The following is a 20,296-nucleotide window of genomic DNA, read 5'->3' as shown; positions in this document are numbered from 1 at the left end:
ATGGCGTCCTCTTGGGTAAAATATTCCGGAGGTAAAATAGTCCCCCATTCGGATCTCTGGGCGGGGACTACTCAGGAGGATGTCGTTATCAGGAGAAAGAAAACTGGCGTTCTACGGGTCGGAGCGTGTAATGTCAGATCCCTCAATCGGGCAGGTAGGTTAGAAAATTTAAAAACGGAAATGGATAGGTTAAAGTTAGATATAGTGGGAATTAGTGAAGTTTGGTGGCAGGAGGAACAAGACTTTTGGTCAGGTGAATACAGGGTTATAAACACAAAATCAAATAAGGGTAATGCAGGAGTAGGTTTAATAATGAATAGGAAAATAGGAATGCGGGTAAGCTACTACAAACAGCATAGTGAACGCATTACTGTGGCCAAGATAGATACGAAGCCCACACGTACTACAGTAGTACAAGTTTATATGCCAACTAGCTCTGCAGATGACGAAGAAATTGAAGAAATGTATGATGAAATAGAAGAAATTATTCAGGTAGTGAAGGGAGACGAAAATTTAATAGTCAAGGACGACTGGAAAACGAGTGTAGGAAAAGGGAGAGAAGGAAACGTAGTAGCTGATTATGGATTGGGGCTAAGAAATGAAAGAGGAAGCCGCCTCGTAGAATTTTGTACAGAGCACAACTTAGTCATAGCTAACACTTGGTTTAAGAATCATGAAAGAAGGTTGTATACATGGAAGAACCCTGGAGATACTAAAAGGTATCAGATAGATTATATAATGGTAAGACAGAGATTTAGGAACCAGGTTTTAAATTGTAAGACATTTCCAGGAGCAGATGTGGACTCTGACCACAATCTATTGGTTATGACCTGTAGATTAAAACTGAAGAAACTGCAAAAAGGTGGGAATTTATGGAGATGGGACCTGGATAAACTGAAAGAACCAGTGGTTGTACAGAGTTTCAGGGAGAGCATAAGGGAACAATTGACAGGAATGGGGGGAAGAAATACAGTAGAAGATGAATGGGTAGCTCTGAGGGATGAAGTAGTGAAGGCAGCAGAGGATCAAGTAGGTAAAAAGACGAGGGCTGGTAGAAATCCTTGGGTAACAGAAGAAATATTGAATTTAATTGGTGAAAGGAGAAAATATAAAAATGCAGTAAATGAAGCAACCAAAAAGGAATACAACCGTCTCAAAAATGAGATCGACAGGAAATGCAAAATGGCTAAGCAGGGATGGCTAGAGGACAAATGTAAGGATGTAGAGGCTTATCTCACTAGGGGTAAGATAGATATTGCCTACAGCAAAATTAAAGAGACATTTGGAGATAAGAGAACCCTTGTATGAACATCAAGAGCTCAGATGGAAACCCAGTTCTAAGCAAAGAGGGTAAAGCAGAAAGGTGGAAGGAGTATATAGAGGGTCTGTACACAGGCGAAATACTTGAGGGCAATATTATGGAAATCGAAGAGTATGTAGATGAAGATGAAATGGGAGATACGATATTGCGTGAAGAGTTTGACAGAGCACTGAGAGACCTAAGTCGAAACAAGGCTCCAGGAGTAGACAACATTCCATTAGAACTACTGACAGCCTTGGAGGAGCCAGTCCTGACAAAACTCTACCATCTGGTGAGCAAGATGTGTAAGACAGGTGAAATACCCTCAGACTTCAAGAAGAACATAATAATTCCAATCCCAAAGAAAGCAGGTGTTGACAGATGTGAAAATTACCGAACTATCAGTTTAATAAGTCACAGCTGCAAAATACTAACACGAATACTTTACAGACGAATGGAAAAACTAGTAGAAGCCGATCTCGGGGAAGATCAGTTTGGATTCCATAGAAACACTGGAACACGTGAGGCAATACTGACCTTACGACTTATCTTAGAAGAAAGATTAAGGAAAGGCAAACCTATGTTCCTAGCATTTGTAGACTTAGAGAAAGCTTTTGACAATGTTGACTGGAATACTCTCTTTCAAATTCTAAAGGTGGCAGGGGTAAAATACAGGGAGCGAAAGGCTATTTACAATTTGTACTGAAACCAGATGGCAGTTATAAGAATCGAGGGACATGAAAGGGAAGCAGTGGTTGGGAAGGGAGTGAGACTGGGTTGTAGCCTCTCCCCGATGTTATTTAATCTGTATATTGAGCAAGCGGTCAAGGAAACAAAAGAAAAATTCGGAGTAGGTATTAAAATCCATGGAGAAGAAATAAAAATTTTGAGGTTCGCCGATGACATTGTAATTCTGTCAGAGACAGCAAAGGACTTGGAAGAGCAGTTGAATGGAATGGACAGTGCCTTGAAAGGAGGATATAACATGAACATCAACAAAAGCAAATCGAGGATAATGGAATGTAGTCGAATTAAGTCGGGTGATGCTGAGGGAATTAGATTAGGAAATGAGATACTTAAAGTAGTAAAGGAGGTTTGCTCTTTAGGAAGTAAAATAACTGATGATGGTCGAAGTAGAGAGGATATAAAATGTAGACTGGCAATGGCAAGGAAAGAGTTTCTGAAGAAGAGAAATTTGTTAACATCGAGTATAGATTTAAGTGTCAGGAAGACATTTCTGAAAGTATTTTTATGGAGTATAGCCATGTATGGAAGTGAAACGTGGACGATAAATAGTTTGGACAAGAAGAGAATAGAAGCTTTTGAAATGTGGTGCTACAGAAGAATGCTGAAGATTACATGGGTAGATCACATAACTAATGACGAAGTGTTGAACAGTGTTGGGGAGAAGAGAAGTTTGTGGCAAAACTTGACCAGAAGAAGCGATCGGTTGGTAGGAAATGTTCTGAGGCAACAGGGGATCACGTATTTAGTATTGGAGGACAGAATGGAAGGCAAAAATCGTTGAGGGAGACCAAGAGATGAAACAATAAGCATATTCAGAAGGATGTAGGTTGCAGTAGGTACTGGGAGATGAAGAAGCTTGCACAGGATAGAGTAGCATGGAGAGCTGCATCAGACCAGTCTCTGGACTGAAGACCACAACAACAACAACAACAACAACAACGTGGCTGCCAGCCGTTGTTACATGCAAAATCTTATGGTCCTCGGTCATGTCCAAGACACCAAAGCCGGCTAATAAGTCAATAATCGATAACTAAAACTTGAATTGTACTGCTCCTTACTTGCCGATTACATCAACTTAGAAGTTTCTTCTGTGTTCTACTGCGGTGCTTTTAGTGTCTCCGCATTCCACAGCACGCCACATAAGTTTGCATATTATAAATGTAACCGTTTCAGAAGGAAAAGCGGCCAAAGTGACGATCTCGCATTACGTCGATACGATAGCAAATGACGAAAACGGTGCGATGTGTAAGGTTTTTACTATTTATGGACACGTTTCACATTATCTTGGGTAACATGGCTGCCAGCCGTTGTTACATGCAAAATATTATGGTCCTCGGTCATGTCCAAGACACCAAAGCCACCTAATAAGTCAATAATCGATAACTGAAACTTGAATTGTACTGCTCTTTACTGGCCGATTACATCATTTTAGAAGCTTCTTCTGTGTTCTACTATGGTCTTTTTAGTGTGTCCACCTACCGCAGCACGCCACATAGGTTTGCAGACGATATATGTAACCGTTTGAGAGAGAAAAGCTTCCAATGTGACGATCTTGCAATCCGTCGATACGATAGCAAATGAAGAAAGCGGTGCGATTTCTCAGGGTTTTATTACATATGGACCCTCTTCACATTCTCTCGTGCAACGTGACTGCCAGTCGTTGTTTGATGCAGAATCTTAAGGTCGTCGGTCATGTCCAAGGCACCAAATCCACCTAATAAGTCAATAATCGATAACTAAAACTTGAATTGTACTGTTTCTAACTGACCGATACATCAAGTTAGAAAGTTTCTTGTGTGTTCTACTGTGGTGCTTTTAGTGTCTCCGCATACCGCAGCATCCCACATAAGTTTTCAGACGATAAATGTAATCGTTTGATAGAGAAAAGCGGCCAATGTGACGATCTGGCATTAAGTCGATTCGATAGCAAATGAAGAGATCGGGTGGATTTCTCAGGTTCTTACTACATATGAACACCTTTCACATTCTCCCGTGCAACGTGGCTGCTAGACCTCCCTTCATGCAAAATCGTAAGGTCATAGCTCATGTCCAAGGCACCAAAGCCGGCTAAAAAGTCAATAATCGATAACAAACCTTGAATTGTACTGCTTCTTGCTGTCTATTACATCAACTTAGAAGCTTCTTCTGTGTTCTACTATGGTGCTTTTAGTGTCTCCGCATACCGCAGCACGCGACATAGCTTTACACACGATAAATGTAACCGTTTTCGAGAGAAGAGCGGCCAATGTGACGATCTGGCATTACGTCGATTCGATAGCAAATGACGAAAACGGTCGGATTTCTCAGGTTTTTAATACATATGGACACTTTTCACATTCTTCGTGTAACGTGGCTGCCAGGTCTCGTTTCATGCCAAATCTTAAGGTCGTTGTTCATGTCCCAGGCACCAAAGTTGGCTAATAAGTCAATAATCGGTAACTAAACTTCAATTGTACTACTTCTTACTGGCCGATTACATCAACTTATAAGCTTCTTCTGTGATCTACCTTATTGCTATTAGTGCCTCCACGTACCGCAGCACGGAACATAAGTTTGCAGACGATGAAGGTAACCGTTTCAGAGAGAAATGAAAAATTCCATGTCTGTGTCTACTGCCTGCTCATATTGTTTAAAGCAGGTTGCTCTAAATGCCCAGTGGATCTGATTCCCTTGATACATTCTAAACAAACTCGGAATGGGAAAGACCGAGCTCTGCTTATACTTGTAGTCTGGAAAGTTGATATATCTTAGACAGTAAAATATGACTGTAATAGATGTCCACTGAGTATTCCCATTTACACTGAAATTAGCTTTGAACAACAAATTATTAATTAGCCACCTAGTCATGACTCAATAGCTACTAAGATCTTTCACTGGTGAAGGAGGTGACGACGTTGTTATGTCCATTAGAGGCTTCTGTAGCTTGCTGAGAATGATGTAAAATAATTGTGCCATGTGATTTTCTATGGAGTTTCAGAGTATGTTCTATACTGGTGCAGGACATTCATTCCTGCTGTTCTCATTATAGGCAATCCTAGATTCTGTATCTCAAACACCAGAAGATTAGAAACAGCAATGCAACCTCTGTCTTCCTGGCTGTGCACTACTTCAAAGTCTCTTCTCATTGTGCAGTACTTGTAGATTATTTTAAATACATTATCTGTAATATTTAGAACATCTCATTCTAAACTTTCTAAAGAATGGGTCTTTTCTGTTATGACCATGTCATAACGCCGAGGTCGGCGTTTTACTCCGAGGTCGGCGGTTTTCCCCCGAGGTCGGCGTTTTTCCCCCGAGGTCGGCGTTTTTCCCCCGAGGTCGGCGTTTTTCCCCCGAGGTCGGCGTTTTTCCCCCGAGGTCGGCGTTTTTCCCCCGAGGTCGGCGTTTTCCCCCGAGGTCGGCGTTTTTCCCCGAGGTCGGCGTCTTTCCCCGATGTCGGCGTCTTTCCCCGAGGTCGGCGTCTTTCCCCGAGGTCGGCGTTTTTCCCCCGAGGTCGGCGTTTTTCCCCCGAGGTCGGCGTTTTTTCCCCCGAGGTCGGCGTTTTTCCCCCGAGGTCGGCGTTTTTCCCCCGAGGTCGGCGTTTTACCCCCGAGGTCGGCGTTTTTGTCCCGAGGTCGGATCGGCGTTTTGTTTCCCCAGGTCTAGGAAGCTAATGATATATTGAAAATCGAAACTATTTTCATGTATATCGAACTATACTGATATGTGTTGTCATCTTGAAACATATATCTGACCACTAGATATCGTTATTTACCGAGTCAGCGATATATTTCGATATTTATTTATTTATTTCGTGAATCGTTTTCTTAGAGGTCAGATTTATTTTGAGACATCCATACATATCACATTATCGATTCATTTCGATATACCATTTTATTTCGAGGCCCAGTTTTGTATTGAGCAGTCGATTTATTTCTATATATCTGTCTACATCGAATAGTCGACGTATTTCGAGATATCGATTGATTCAATGTATCCGGTTATGTCGAGATATCGATTTATTTTGATATACCGACACAATACGGGTTGTCTATATATTTCGAGGTATCTATATATTTCCATGTATAGGTGTACTCCAGATAACGATTTCTTTCGAGATATCGATATATTTCGAGATATCTCTATATCTCAAGTAACCATAAATTTCTAGATATCCCTCTTTTTAGAGAAATCTTTGTATTACGAGGTATCGATATATTTCCAGATATCGATGTGTTTCTAGACCACGCATCATATCGAGACCTCGAATTATTTCGAATTATCGATCCATTTCGTACGTCGTAATGCATCTTGATGTCTATACATTTCGATATTTCGACTCATTTCGATGTGTCGGTTGTTTTGGATGTGTCGGTTTATATCGAGGTTTTGATTTATCTCTGGGTCTCGATTTCTTTCGTGGTTTCGATTTATTTCGAGGTGGCGATTTATTTCGAGGTGGCGATTTATTTCGAGGTGTTGTTTTATTTCGAGGTGTCGATGTATTTCGAGGTGACAATATATTGCGACCATACTTGTCGACTGCATCACCTTAGAACCTACTGTACTTCGTACAGAGTGGTGCGACTGCATACCTCAGCACGCGACATTAATTGCCAGACGATAAATGTAAACGTTTCTGAGAGAAAAGCGTTCATTCTGACGATTTCCCATTTCGTTATTAGGAAAACAAATGTAGAAAACGTAAGGTTTTCTTCGGTTTTTACTACACATTAACACTCCTCGCATTTTCCCGTGTGGTGTGGCTACCGGACCTCGGTCGTGCAAAATCGCAAGGTCCTATGTCAACTACAAGGCAGCAAATAAGGCCTATAATTGATTTTCCATATCTAAAACAAGACAGACACTGCTCCTTACTTGTCGACTCCATCAACTTAAGCTTCTATTTCGTACAGAGTGGTGCGACTGCATACCTCGGCAGGCGACATTGATTGCCAGACGATGAATGTAAACGTTTCCGAAAGAAAAGCGTCCTATGTGACGAACTGGCACTACGTCAAACAAATGACGAAAACGTTAGGTTTTCTTCGGTTTTTCTGCCACTCAAAGTGCTGCCAACTTTAAATTCACCCCCTCCTCCCCCTCCCCAGTCATGGCGATCAGCTGGTGTGATAGAAATGGACACAGGAAAGTAATAACGTTCCTTGAAATCCCATTCCAGGGACGTTCAAGGGTAAACGTTCCAGACGGTTTATTTCCATTAAGACACGCATACTGGGCATCTACAATGCCACATCTATCAGATCGTTTCTATTGTCAGCAGTGGAAAACAAAACTGTACTGAAGTAGCCATAGTGAGACGCGGTTTTTGGTAGACGAAATAATAGGAATTCTCTAGCCACTGGTAATGATGATCTAATGAGAATTCTATTATTGTTTTGAAAGATGCATTTAAATATGCATTGAACGTAGCTCCAAATTATTTTGAGAATTATAATTGTGGCATGATGAATCTACATTGGAGATTTTGTAATGCTAAACATTTCGATCTGAGAATACTTTATGTGATAGAACGGCATTGACCTTGTGTGTCATTAGGGTAAAGTTAATTTGCCGCCATTAACATGAAATTTGAAACTTCCTGGCAGATTAAAACTGTGTGCCCGACCGAGACTCGAACTCGGGACCTTTGCCTTTCGTGGGCAAGTGCTCTACCATCTCAGCTACCGAAGCACGATTCACGCCCGGTACTCACAGCTTTACTTCTGCCAGTATCCGTCTCCTACCTTCCAAACTTTACAGAAGCTCTCCTGCGAACCTTGCAGAACTAGCACTCCTGAACGAAAGGATATTGCGGGCACATGGCTTAGCCACTGCCTGGGGGATGTTTCCAGAATGATATTTTCAGTCTGCAGCTGAGTGTGCGCTGATATGAAACTTCCTGGCAGATTAAAACTGTGTGCCCGACCGAGTCTCGAACTCGGGACCTTTGCCTTTCGCGGGCAAGTGTTCTACCATCTGAGCTACCGGAGCACGATTCACGCCCGGCACTCACAGCTTCCTTTCAGGAGTGCTAGTTCTGCAAGGTTCGCAGGAGAGCTTCTGTGAAGTTTGGAAGGTAGGAGACGGATACTTGCAGAAGTAAAGCTGTGAGTACCGGGCGTGAGTCGTGATTCGGTAGCTCAGATGGTAGAGCACTTGCCCGCGAAAGGCAAAGGTCCCGAGTTCGAGTCTCGGTCGGGCACACAGTTTTAATATGCCAGGAAGTTTCATATCAGCGCACACTCCGCTGCAGAGTGAAAATCTCATTCTGGAAACATAAAATTTATCTTCCATTAACGTAAAATCTATTTTTCAGCGCACTGTAATAAGGACTCACTTCAGATGATTGGACAATTAAAGAGAACTCAAACTGTTATTTTAATAGTATTCGTAGGTCCAATGCAGCATTTACCGAGGACAGTCCCTGAGCCTAGACTGTCAGTTTTATCTAGGCAGCACTACTTTAAAAAAGCACTCCGTCTTCAGGCCACAAGTGGCCAATCAGGACCATCCTACCGCCACGTTATCCTCACTGAGGGTGGAGGAGGAGCTGGCTCTCCCACTCGTTGTGGTAGTTTCCTTTGACTGGAGCCGCTACTATTCGGTCGAGTAGTTCCTCAACTGGCATCGCAAGGCTGAGTGCAACCCGAAAAATGGCAACAGCACATCGCGGCCCAGATGGTCACCCATCCAAGTGCCGACCTCGCCCGATAGTGCTAAACTTCCGTAATCAGACGGGAACCGGCGTATCCACTGCGGCAAGGCCGTGGCCCCTACCACATTTACAAGATATTTTTGATCGTAGATCAGGTCCGATGGCTCGAAAGAATGGACGTTTACCATGTTATGCACATTTATATTTTCACTACGTCGACACAGATGGTCCAATTTCGACCATAGGTGATGGTAGCTATAATGATCGTGCCAAGCATTCCGTGTACATTAGTTGCACCCAAGTGTGTGGGCATCACAGCATTCGTGACATTTAAATTTGTTACTTCTTTGCTACTATATTCGCAATAAATTTCGCAGACAGTATCCGCATATGACGCTGAACGTACCTACAAAATTATATCATTGTACGACACATGTTTCAGGAGATACGTTATAAAAATTCAGGACAAGGCCAGACGCTGCATTGTACGGGCGTGGACGCACAGCTGTAAATAAATGCCTGGTCAACGCCATGCTTTTCCGCTAGTCATCTATAAAGATAAAAAATCCCCAATATTGTCCACCAGCGTATTTTTCAAAAACCTTTATTTTTTCATCCATTATTTTCCTGTAAAAATCGAAAATACCGTGTATCATTGTGTTTTTAAAAATCGTCTCTTATTGTCATCTCTTTTTATGTATTTTAAGCCATCTATCGCTTGTGTAACCTGTGGCTACAAGTCCATTCCCTTTATGGGGGAATCGAAATAATGCACAACGGGAAAAAGTGTGGGCCAATTTCTTCCTCATTTTTCGGAACTTCTGATAATAGTAAATCGTTGGCTTTTTGAGGGCGTGGTAGGTAGATACAAGAGATTAGTGTAAGATTAGAATTTGGGTCAAATATAGTGCCAGGAACTTCTGTTTCTATCTGGCTAGCTTCAGAGTACTTCACCATCTACTAAGTGATGCGTTTCAATGTGAATGGTGTGTTCTGTGCTAGGTCTACCCTTTACTGCACAATGCTGTTCCTTCGATGCTATTAAAACCAGGATGTTATCAAAACATATGCACAGTGGCAGACTGGAATCTGCAGAAATATTTCCAGTGGAGGGGAGTGCGGGAGGCGCGTCGGGGCTGGAGTGCATGATTCTGAAACTGGCACTGTGTGTACAAATCAGCTGGTCAGTTACGAGATGCAACAAGCTGCAAGACCCTAACTCTATAAGCGCTACAACTGGTCAAAGCTAAGGTTTAGCAGTATTGTGGAGAAGTCTTATCTGGAAGAGTATGAGTATACTGTAACGAATAAAACCTCTTTACTCCAGATTCCAGGGAGGGTTGGGGGCTATGGGTGAAAGTGCCCCTTTGCCTCTTCTCCCCTCCCCACCTCCTCCCCTCCCCCTCGAGGACGCCAATGGCTGGCCCGTTCATTTTGAGAACATCAGAGCTGCAGTAACCTTCCTGAAAAACTGTTCTAGATGTCTAAATCTACATCCATACTAGGCACGCTACCTGACGGTCTGTGGCGGAGGGTACTCTATCGGTTCTCCCTTCTATTCCAGTCTCATATTGTACGTGGAAAGAAGGATTGTCGGTATGCTTCTGTGTGGGCTCTAATCTCTCTGATTTTATCCTCATGGTCTCTTCGCTAGATATACGTAGAAGGGAGAAATATACTGCTTGACTCTTCGGTGAAGGTATGTTCTCGAAACTTTATCAAAAGCCCGTACCGGGCTACTGAGCGTCTCTCCTGCAGAGTCTTCCACTGGAGTTTATCTGTCATCTCCGTAACGCTTTCGCGATTACTAAATGATCCTGTAGCGAAGCGCGCTGCTCTCCGTTGGATCTTCTCTCTCTCTTCTATCAACCCTATCTGGTACGGATCCCACACTGCTGAGCAGTATTCAAGCAGTGGGCGAACAAGCGTATTGTAACCCACTTCCTCTGTTGTCGGATTGCACTTGTCTACATTGAGATTCAATTGCCATTCCGTGCACCGTGCGTCAATTGCGCGTCAATCTTACCACGCAGAACTCTAGTGGGAATGTCGGTTATCGCTGAAACAACTGGTTTTCGGCTCACTTTAACCTAATTGTTAAAGCCCGTCACTATTCCAGTGCTTGTAATAACCGATTTTCAGTCTTTTATTTACATTATTTCCTCTAGTAAACGTAGGAATCCTACAAAGATTTAAAAAATTTGACTTTCTCAGTTTCTTGATAAATGGAATCAACACGTAAAATTAAATACTTTTATGATGACCTGCAGCCGTCCAGAACGAAATTAGAATTATATTAATACGGTCAGCTGCTCTCGGGTGTCGATATACATCAACGGGGACAGGTGACAATGTGTGCCCCGTCTGGGACTAAAGCCCGGGATCTCTTGCTTACATGGCAGACGCTCTGTCCATCTGAGCCACCGAGGGCACAGACGATAGTGACTGCAGGGACTATCTCGCACAGGCCTCCCGCGAGACTCACATAGTATGTGCACACACTACATTCGTAGTGTCCCACACCAACACACTCATTACTCGTGGAAGACATTCTTACCAAGTGCCGTAACAGTTCGGGGAATACGTGTGCATCTTCACAGAAGAAGGTCATGGCTGGTATTGCCAGAACCATATACGTATATGGATATGGTGTCTGTTCTTTCGGACATAATTTAAAATAAATAGTCAAATAAAACTTTGTCAGCTGTTCGCTGCTTCTCTCAAAATATGGCGAGTGCTTCCGTACTACAGAAAACTGCCAGTATTCTCCTACTGATTTTAGTTTTTAGAAGCTCTGCTCAAAAATTATATTGTAATCGGTTATCACAGCACTATGCGGGAGTTACGTATAGTCCTGCAATAAAGGGTGAATACTTCGGCTGGAGAACTCTTTTTCGTTTTTATTTCTCTGTTTTCAAGGGCTACAAGCAGATAACGGCATACTACGTAGACACAGGCAGCAGATCAGGCACTTTCTATTTTTATCCCGGAAATTTTAACTTTTTTTCCTTGTATGATGTTTCAAGTCGACCAAATCAACCCATGTGCTTCACTCGTTACCGCATATCGTAAAATACTTCCAGACTTCCAGATGGTGCCATTCTGTGTTACAACTGACGTTCGACAACAGCGAGAAACTGCGTCCAGTCTCGCGCACTGCTTGTATAACAGGCACAATATTGTCTCGGCAATGCTGGACCAATCCATTTGTTGCTCGTTTCTGTCAGCAGTGTTATTAAAGTGGCATACATCACTTTTCCCATTTATCTGTAATAACGCAGTATTTCAGAGCTATGGAAATCTTACGAATAAAAATTACTCGTCTTTTTTAAAAAAAGGTTTACTTGAAAACTAAAAATTTTACTGCGGCTGCTGTGGCTAATCGATATATCTGTTTTTACGTGGTTATCAGGAAAAAAAAGATACTTGTTATAACCGAGAGCAAACAAATACCGAAAGACATGGGTTATTCAGAACTAAAATACCCATATCGTTTTAACCGATCGGTTTTTCTATCTCTAAACTGCAGTGTCGCCATAGAAAAGTGTGTCGTTCCATCACTGTCCATAGCAACTTTGAGATATGCAAGTGTTTATGAGCAATATCGGCAAATAGAAACACGAAGAGGTAATAAGCATCTGAGCGATAGAATTTATTTCCCGATCAGAAAAGTCGAGTGACAGACAAGACTGAATCACTGTAATAGAAGTTATATGGAAAGCTGTGTAAAGGAAAATTTCCAGTTCTTTCGTGGATTCCAAAATTAAAGCAAATTCCGGGACATCAAGGTGACATAGTCTTATACGGATAGTATTCCATGACTAACGTAATTGGCCCACATACTGTACTGGTATACGGATAATATTACACGACTAACGTAATTTACCTGAAATAATTTACAAACATGTTACTATAACATTCGCTACTACTCATTACGCTAATTCACCTTCAGCCATTAAGCGCAAGCGCAGATCTCAGTTATGATACGTGCGCCATCCAAAAATTTATCAAGGTAGTAACTCAACACAACTACAAATGATCATTGTGTGTAAAATAAATAGAACACTTCATAAGAAGAACATGACAGGTTTGAATCATTCCCACCGCAAAGGATGAAAAATTCAGGCTCGCACACAAGACCACTTGATAACTAACCAGAAATTCCGATTAGTTGTAGCTTCGGTGACAATCGCCATTTTTACATTTTCCCCGTAAACTAGATAATTATGAAACGTTAGCAACTACTCTAAAATATCTGCGGCAACGGCCTTGCCCCTGAGGTTGCATTGGTTCACGTGAGATCACCGAAGTTAAGTGCGTTGTCGGACGTGGTCGGCACTTGAATGGGTGGTCATCCAGGCCGCCATGCGCTCTTGCCATTTTTCGGGGTGCACTCAGCCTCGTGGTGCCAATCGAGGAGCTACTCGACCGAATAGTAGCGGCTCCGGTCAAAGAAAACCGCCATAACGACGGGGAGAGCAGTGTGCTGACCCCACGCCCCTCCTGTTCGCATCCTCCATGGATGATGACGCAGCGGTCGGATGGTCCCGTCCCAGTAGGCCACTCGTGGACTGAAGACGGAGTGCTTACAAAGCAACTACTCTCCAGTGCATGGCCGTACTACTGAGACCTTGATGCCTGGCATCAACAACAGGTAGCAGCACACGAGGTTGGCTTACGCCTACTGCCGAATTTTGCGATCTGTCGTAAGCCTGCGTAAGCACGTGGGGCTTTCCGTCTTAAGTGCAAGCATATCCATTGCGTGTTCTGCCGCGCGACTTGAGTGGAATATTTCATTATTTCTGAAATTTTATAGAAATGTTTTTCGTTGTATATCCTCTCCATCGGTACTGAATTTACTGTAAAATTACTTGCTCACTTTTCGGAACTTCCGTTCATGGTAAATCGATATTATTAGAAGCCGTGGTAGACACGAGTCTAGTGTGCTTCACCTTCAGCACCTTCTGTGTCAGTCTCGGTTCCTATGTCGCTGATTTCACAACTAGCAGTTCGTTGTCTACTGAGTATACTGTCTCTTGTACGACACTATCCCTCCTACACTGAAAGGGGGAGACACAGGAAATTATAGGATTTTTGAAACATGTAGCTATTAAGGTAATTTTGAAGCTAGGCATACGAAAATTTGTATCTGGTTTCTAGGTCAGAAATAAAGAAATATGTGTTCCATTATTACTGGGAATGAAGTGAAATAGCGGGTGAACATTTTATTTTGAGATAAATAATTATGGAATAACTATGAAAGTATTTTTAAGGCTACATCTACGAAAATTGGTATTTGACTTCAAGGTTACAAATAAGAAAATACGTGTTTTAGTGTTTTTGGAAGTTCAACCCCTAAGGGGATGAAATAGAGTGAGCTGGTGCGTTTCTGGCGCCAGTTTCCATCGATCGTTGCTTCGATCTTTGAGTCGCGGTCCAGAGGACACTGCTCCCTAAGCGACTGTAGTAGTTCTCTGCACGGACCCACATCGGGCTTACCGCGCTTACACTGGACACAGTTGCCAACAAATCTCCTGACATCGCGATATAGGTTGGGCCAAAACATGTGTTCCCGAACTCGGTTCTAGGTCTTGTATAGCGCCAAATGACCCCCGACCACCGAATCGTGGATATATCATGCTAACTCGTTCCTGTGGAATAGAGACCTTCACTTCACCACGGTTGTCTCCCCCTTTACACAAGAGCCCCCCGCCCCCCCGAAGGCAACAGGGCAACAGCCAGTAACGACGTCGCCATCCGCCTACTGCTGCCTATTCGGTCCCCACCCGGGGTCCACAGCCTGTTTGCCGGCTGAGTCGCAGAAGAAACCGGGTGTCTCGGAGAGAAGGAAATTCGCTCCAAGATCCGGCTCCACGTGGCCCTTGCCTTCCCCAGACTCTCCCGCGAACATACGGCTAAGAGCGTCGCCAATTCATTGTCTCTGCCCCTAATATGCGGAACCTGGAGATAAATCTTGTCATCTTAACTTCGGCATGACCTTTAGCGAACTTATTAATCAAAGTTTAAGGGCTGGCACTGGGCAAGTAACTGACGGAGGCTCATTTGTTTCAGTTCAGTTGTAATGCTCACCTGTTCTCCAGATAAGGTTGTGTAGTATATGTCTCAGAAAACTCTCTACCCTTGATGTGTGTTGTGTTAGAGATAATTGGCAGCGATCGACGCTAGCATACTGGGAACAGAGCACCACGGCGGCAGAGAGATGTTTAAGGCCATGTCCTCTCCTTTACATCTTCGGTTATGTTGTCACTTTCGCGTGATTCCATCGTTCCGGTGGAGAACTATAGCATCCAAAGTTCAATTGCATTGTCAAGTTGAGTATATTTCTATGTCACTCCCTGTCTCGTGGATCTCTCGTATTGATTTGAATCCTTGGTCTGCTCGCGTCTATCGCCAATTCACACGAAATATTGAAGCAACCTTATTTTAAGGGAATTGTCATATGGTCATGTTCTAGTTGTAATCATTCTAAGAATATTGTTGATTAATCAATTGAGTAAGTAAATTTGAAGGTCGGTTTGGTCAAAATTAAAGTACCTCCTTAATTGCTTTAATCATTTGTATATAGCTTTGTTATGGAAAGTTGGGTAGCCAAACGTTAAAAAATCTGTTTCTTAGGCTTAATCTGTTTCTCTGCTGATTGGAAGTAATGAGAGTTCTGCTGCGCATTCTATGCACATTTGTACTATTTAAGTAAAGCCTTACCTAAGTATATTTACCTAGTCATATCCAAATTTGAAGTTTAACGGGTCTTGTTCCACGTAAAGAAATTTATTTATTATTTGTCCATCTGATCTGGCCTTATAAGGCAATCTCTTGTATTTTTGTGATTGTGATTTTATAATGCTTTTGATTGTAATAAAATGTGTAGCAACTACAACGGATTACTATTGTGATTTTGGTGTGTCACTACCACAATCCCATTACATAGAGGATGAAATGTTTCATGAAATATTTAATTATGAAAGCATTTTTAAAGCTAAATATATTTAAACCTGAATTTGGCTTCTCGGTTGAAGTAAAAATAAAAAAAAATTACATGTCTCACTGTTTTTGATACATTCAATTCATAAGGAGGGGGAATATAGGATGAAATGTTTTATGAAAATAATTCAGTGTGAAAGAATTTTTAAAGATAAATCTATGGAAATTCTGTTATTGAAATATACGTGTTTCACTGTTTTTGGAACTACAACCTCCAAGGAGATGCGATAGGGGCACATGTATCCACTCACTCATCGCCTTCCAGCCCAACCTGCAAAGTATACAGACGTGAAATTTGATGAAGGTGTAAATATTACGCTGAAAGCACCATTTAAGAAGAGATTTTTCGAAATTCCACTCCTAAGGGGGTGAAATATGGGTTGAAAAGTTTTTTTTTAAAAAAAATATGTCCCTATGTCACTGTTGAAGCTACAACTACAAAACTACGAAAATTGACATTTGGTTTCTCAGCCAGAAACAAAAAAAAAGGTTTTTATCATTTTCCGAAATTCTTTCATTGGGGGGGGGGGGGGGGATAGAATAAATAGTGAAGGTTTTTTGAAAATAAATCATTATTAAAGAACTACTAAAGCATTGTTAAAGTTACATCTATGAAAATAGGTAATAGACTTCTCAGTTGGATGTAAAAAGAATGTGTTTCGTTGCTTTTGGAAATTTAACTCATTAATAGAGTGAAATAGGGGATGAAAAGTTTTATGAAATATTTCACTATGAAAGCATTTTTAGAATTAAATGGATGAAGATTTGAATTTGGCTCCTTGGTTCTAAATAGAAGAATACATGTTTAATTGTTTCTGAAAACCTAACTCCTAAAGGGTGTGAGATGTTTCTCAAAATGGTTCATTATGAAAACATTACTAAATATATCTGACAATTCGTATTCGGCTCCTCTGTTAGAATTTTTAAAAACTATGTGTTTCAGTGGTTTTGGAACTTCGATAGTAAGGGGATGAAAATTTTAATGAAATATTTATTGCGTTATATTAAAATATGTTAAATCTGCATCTATGAAAACCGGTATTTCACTTCTCAGTTATATAAAAGAAATATGTGTTGCGGAATGAAAGATTCTATGGAGATATCACCACAAGAATACAAACGGCTTGATTAACGAAAACCTTCGACTCCAGCTGTCGGCATTGTTTTTTGGTCATTCAGTAAAAGACCATGCTTCAATGGCGTTAAGTTTAGAAAGTGTTGCAGTTTATAAGAGACATAAAAAACGATTAAAGAAAAAAAAATCTTTGAAGACCATAAACGGTCTACGCAAGTAAAGAAGCGGATGATAAGTTAGCTCTTCATGCAAATGAGTTGGTCACTTTAAGTTAAGAGACATGTCATGCACCAGGAACCAAATATTATAGTTGCTACGATTGGCTAACGGAAAAGTTTTGCAGAATCACGGGAAATCACTTTTGCAAGTGGCTGAGAATCTCGTAATGGATAAAAATTCTGTACTGAGAATTCCAAGGTGGGAGATGCAAATTCCTCGATTAGGAATTGTTAATCCACATGTGAAACCTGAGTACATAATCCCTGTAACATTTTATCAACGGTGTTCCATAGGGACAGGTTCTCATCCAAAAAGTTCGAAAATTCAATTTCTTTGTAGTTGCATTTTTTTTAAGGTGTACTTGTCCAGACTCTTGGAACGGAAAGGTTTTTTTTTTAATCCGTGCTTAAAAAAATTTCTACAGCCCATTGTTTGAAGCAGTGTCACGACTGCCATGAGCCGCGCGGGGTATCCGCCATGTCTCAAACGCCTTGTCACGGTTCGCGCGGCTCCCCCCGTTGGAGGTTCGAGTCCTCCCTTGGGCATCGTTGTGTGTGTTTGTTGTCCTTAGCATAAGTTAATGTAAGTAGTGTGTAAGCACAGGGACTGATGGTTCAAATGGCTCTGAACACTATGGGACTTAACAATTGAGGTCATCAGTCCTCTAGAACTTAGAACGACTTAAACCTAACTAACCTAAGGACATCACACACATCCATAGTCGAGGCAGGATTTGAACCTGCGACCGTAGCGGTCGCACGGCTCCCGACTGAAGCGCCTAGAACCGCTCGGCCACATAGGCCGGTCTATCATGTATTCTAGAGAAGCTGCCCGGTCGTCAGTGGCGCCTGTTCTTTCGAGAACAGTTACTATCTTCATATATATGGTTAAACGTTACCCAGCCATTGACCTTCGTCTGTGCGAATGCGCACAGATTGCCCGAAATCTTACGGGAATCGTCACCTTAGTGTGGGCCGGTATTGAGTGGATGGGCAAACACCTATTACATACATTACGTTTGTGGATTGTGGCCGGTTGGAAATGTGAGTCTCACGGGAAGCGTGTAAGGGATAAATACCTGCAGTCGCGGTATTCATCTGTGTCCTCGGTGGCTCAAATGGATAGAGCGTCTGCCATGTAAGCAGGAGATCCCGGGTTCGAGTCCCGGTCGGGGCACACATTTTCAGCTGTCCCCATCGAAGTATATCAACAACACCTGTCGGCAGCTGAGGGTTTCAATTAACTATCAATTGTGAAGGGGATTCGAAGAACCCTTTGCCAGGCACTTAAATGTGATTTGCAGAGTATCCATATAGATGTAGATCAAAGCTCGTCCCGTGACGCACGTGCACAAAATGATTCATACTGCAAACATACTCGCCGATAACACTGACGAATAACGAGTGCTGCATATCCAGGTTAGACAGATCGGCTTTTCCTGCCAAGAAGAACAGGGAGTTGCTATCTAGGAACAATTCCAGCCAAAGGAAGGGTTGAAAAGTGCTCCTTGGATTGCACACTAAACGTAAATAACGAAAATGCATTTTTGGTAAAAATTGGACAAAGCATAATCCTGTGCTCTCCGTATTGCATTAGCCGTTTTGAATATTGAAAATCTTACTGCAGATTCGTGTTCAGCGACATTAAAAATATACATGTAACCCTCAGTTCATGCAAATCGAAGTAATAATATAACTAAAAGGTTTCCCTAGACGTTGAACTTTTTTTTTTTTTTTTTTTTTTGAGAAACAATTTTCTCAGAACGGCATGCAGCATTAACTAAAAATGGTTCAATCTCTTAACTTCTACCTCTGACCCAGAAAAGTAAACACTTTTCTTAGGAGCTTATACCTATAATATATGACACTGATTAATATTAAGTAATTTTTGTGAAGGCATAAGGAGTGAAATAAACCACCCAAAAAATTTAACTCAGAGTTCGAATTAGTACCGTATCGTTAAATTTACGGTTGTTTCATTGCGGTTAGGTATGCGCTCCCATAAATTTTATGTAATATCGACTGATGTTTTCCATTTTCAATTTCAGAGAAGTAATTTAGTATCAACTGATGTCATCCATTTTTGATTTCAGGTAACATCTGAGAGGCCACACTGCACGCAGTCCGCGTGATCAAATCATAATTGCGGGCGCCATTTTTTTTACTGAAAATCTAAAATAAAGCTCATAGTATGATCACTCGTAACTCCCAAACAGATCCTTCAAGTGTATTTTCTCTGTCTCAAAAAAAATATATAACATTTTTTGCTCATTTGAATGAGAACCTGGCCGTAACGCCGGAATATAGTCACGAGATTTTTTTCGGAGAAGAATTTCGTTCTGCGCGTGTCGATGGACATTCTACAGATATTACTGTTTGTGTGTGTGTGTATGTGTGTGTGTACTACTCAGTCGTGCCATTCGAGTGTACATCTTTGCATAGTTTTCCTTTGACGGTGTAAACAGTGTTCGGCTCAGTTGCTAACTGGCCAGTTGAGTGGTTCCGAAGTTGTCGGATGTGCGGTGCGTTCTGTCTGCTAGGATAAAAACAGACTGGCGTGGTGCGATGGCAGAAGCAGACACTGAAGGAGCTAGCTGCTGGGACGCCAGCGAACAATTTATGCCAAGTAAGACGAAGAGAACTATTCTAAAATTACGAGCCGCCTCAATAGTGTTTATCATTAGTAAATCTTGTAGTTGAGACTGCCACCAATCTACAATAACTGACATTTTTGCCTAGAGAGAGATTAGCGAGAAGTACAGGATATCCCCCACACATTGAAATTTTGGTTGTGATGACAGGCCTATGGGCAGTGTAGCCCGAGATCTAAGTTAGGTTGGAAGGGGGTAATTTGATTGAGAGATGTTTACGCCAACGATTATTAATGCCGAGTAAACGTTGTGTAAGCAGATTTCCCTGTAGCGTAGCCTAGTGTTTCCGTCCGCGCCATGTTTAACACACTTTCTCTGGCTGTGTACAAAAGTCGCACAACAGCGACGAAAACTACGTTTCTGGTGGGGGGACGGGAGAGTTCCCTATGTAACTTTCACTACAAATTTTAGTAACCGCCGAAACTAGCCGAATTAGAAGCGTAATTTTAACTATATTTCCGTTTGTGGGAAAATAGTGATTCTCCTCTTTCGGCAGCAACTATAATATGTAGGCGACTTATTAGTTTCTTTTTTTTTTTTTTTTTTTTTTTTTTTAACTCTGAATCATGATCTCAGTAGACGCAGTGCTTTTTACGTTGCTTGATCCGTGGTCGATAGTAAACAATGCAATGTATTGGTAAACTCTTTGAAGTGTGACGCGTGTTG

The 20,296-nt window shown here is 41.8% G+C and overlaps 1 non-coding gene across 1 annotated transcript; it reads left to right on the top strand.

Annotated features, from left to right (window-relative positions):
* Positions 1-18,082: 18,082 nt before the first annotated feature.
* On the top strand, positions 18,083-18,156 carry Trnat-ugu (transfer RNA threonine (anticodon UGU)). Its single transcript has one exon. It is a non-coding gene; the product is annotated as a tRNA-Thr (tRNA).
* Positions 18,157-20,296: the final 2,140 nt, after the last annotated feature.

The sequence above is a fragment of the Schistocerca gregaria genome, unplaced genomic scaffold, assembly GCF_023897955.1.
Source record: "Schistocerca gregaria isolate iqSchGreg1 unplaced genomic scaffold, iqSchGreg1.2 ptg000662l, whole genome shotgun sequence".
NCBI classification, from domain to species: domain Eukaryota; kingdom Metazoa; phylum Arthropoda; class Insecta; order Orthoptera; family Acrididae; genus Schistocerca; species Schistocerca gregaria.
Note: the sequence above shows the minus strand (reverse complement) of the source record. Positions and strands in the feature narration are given on the sequence as shown.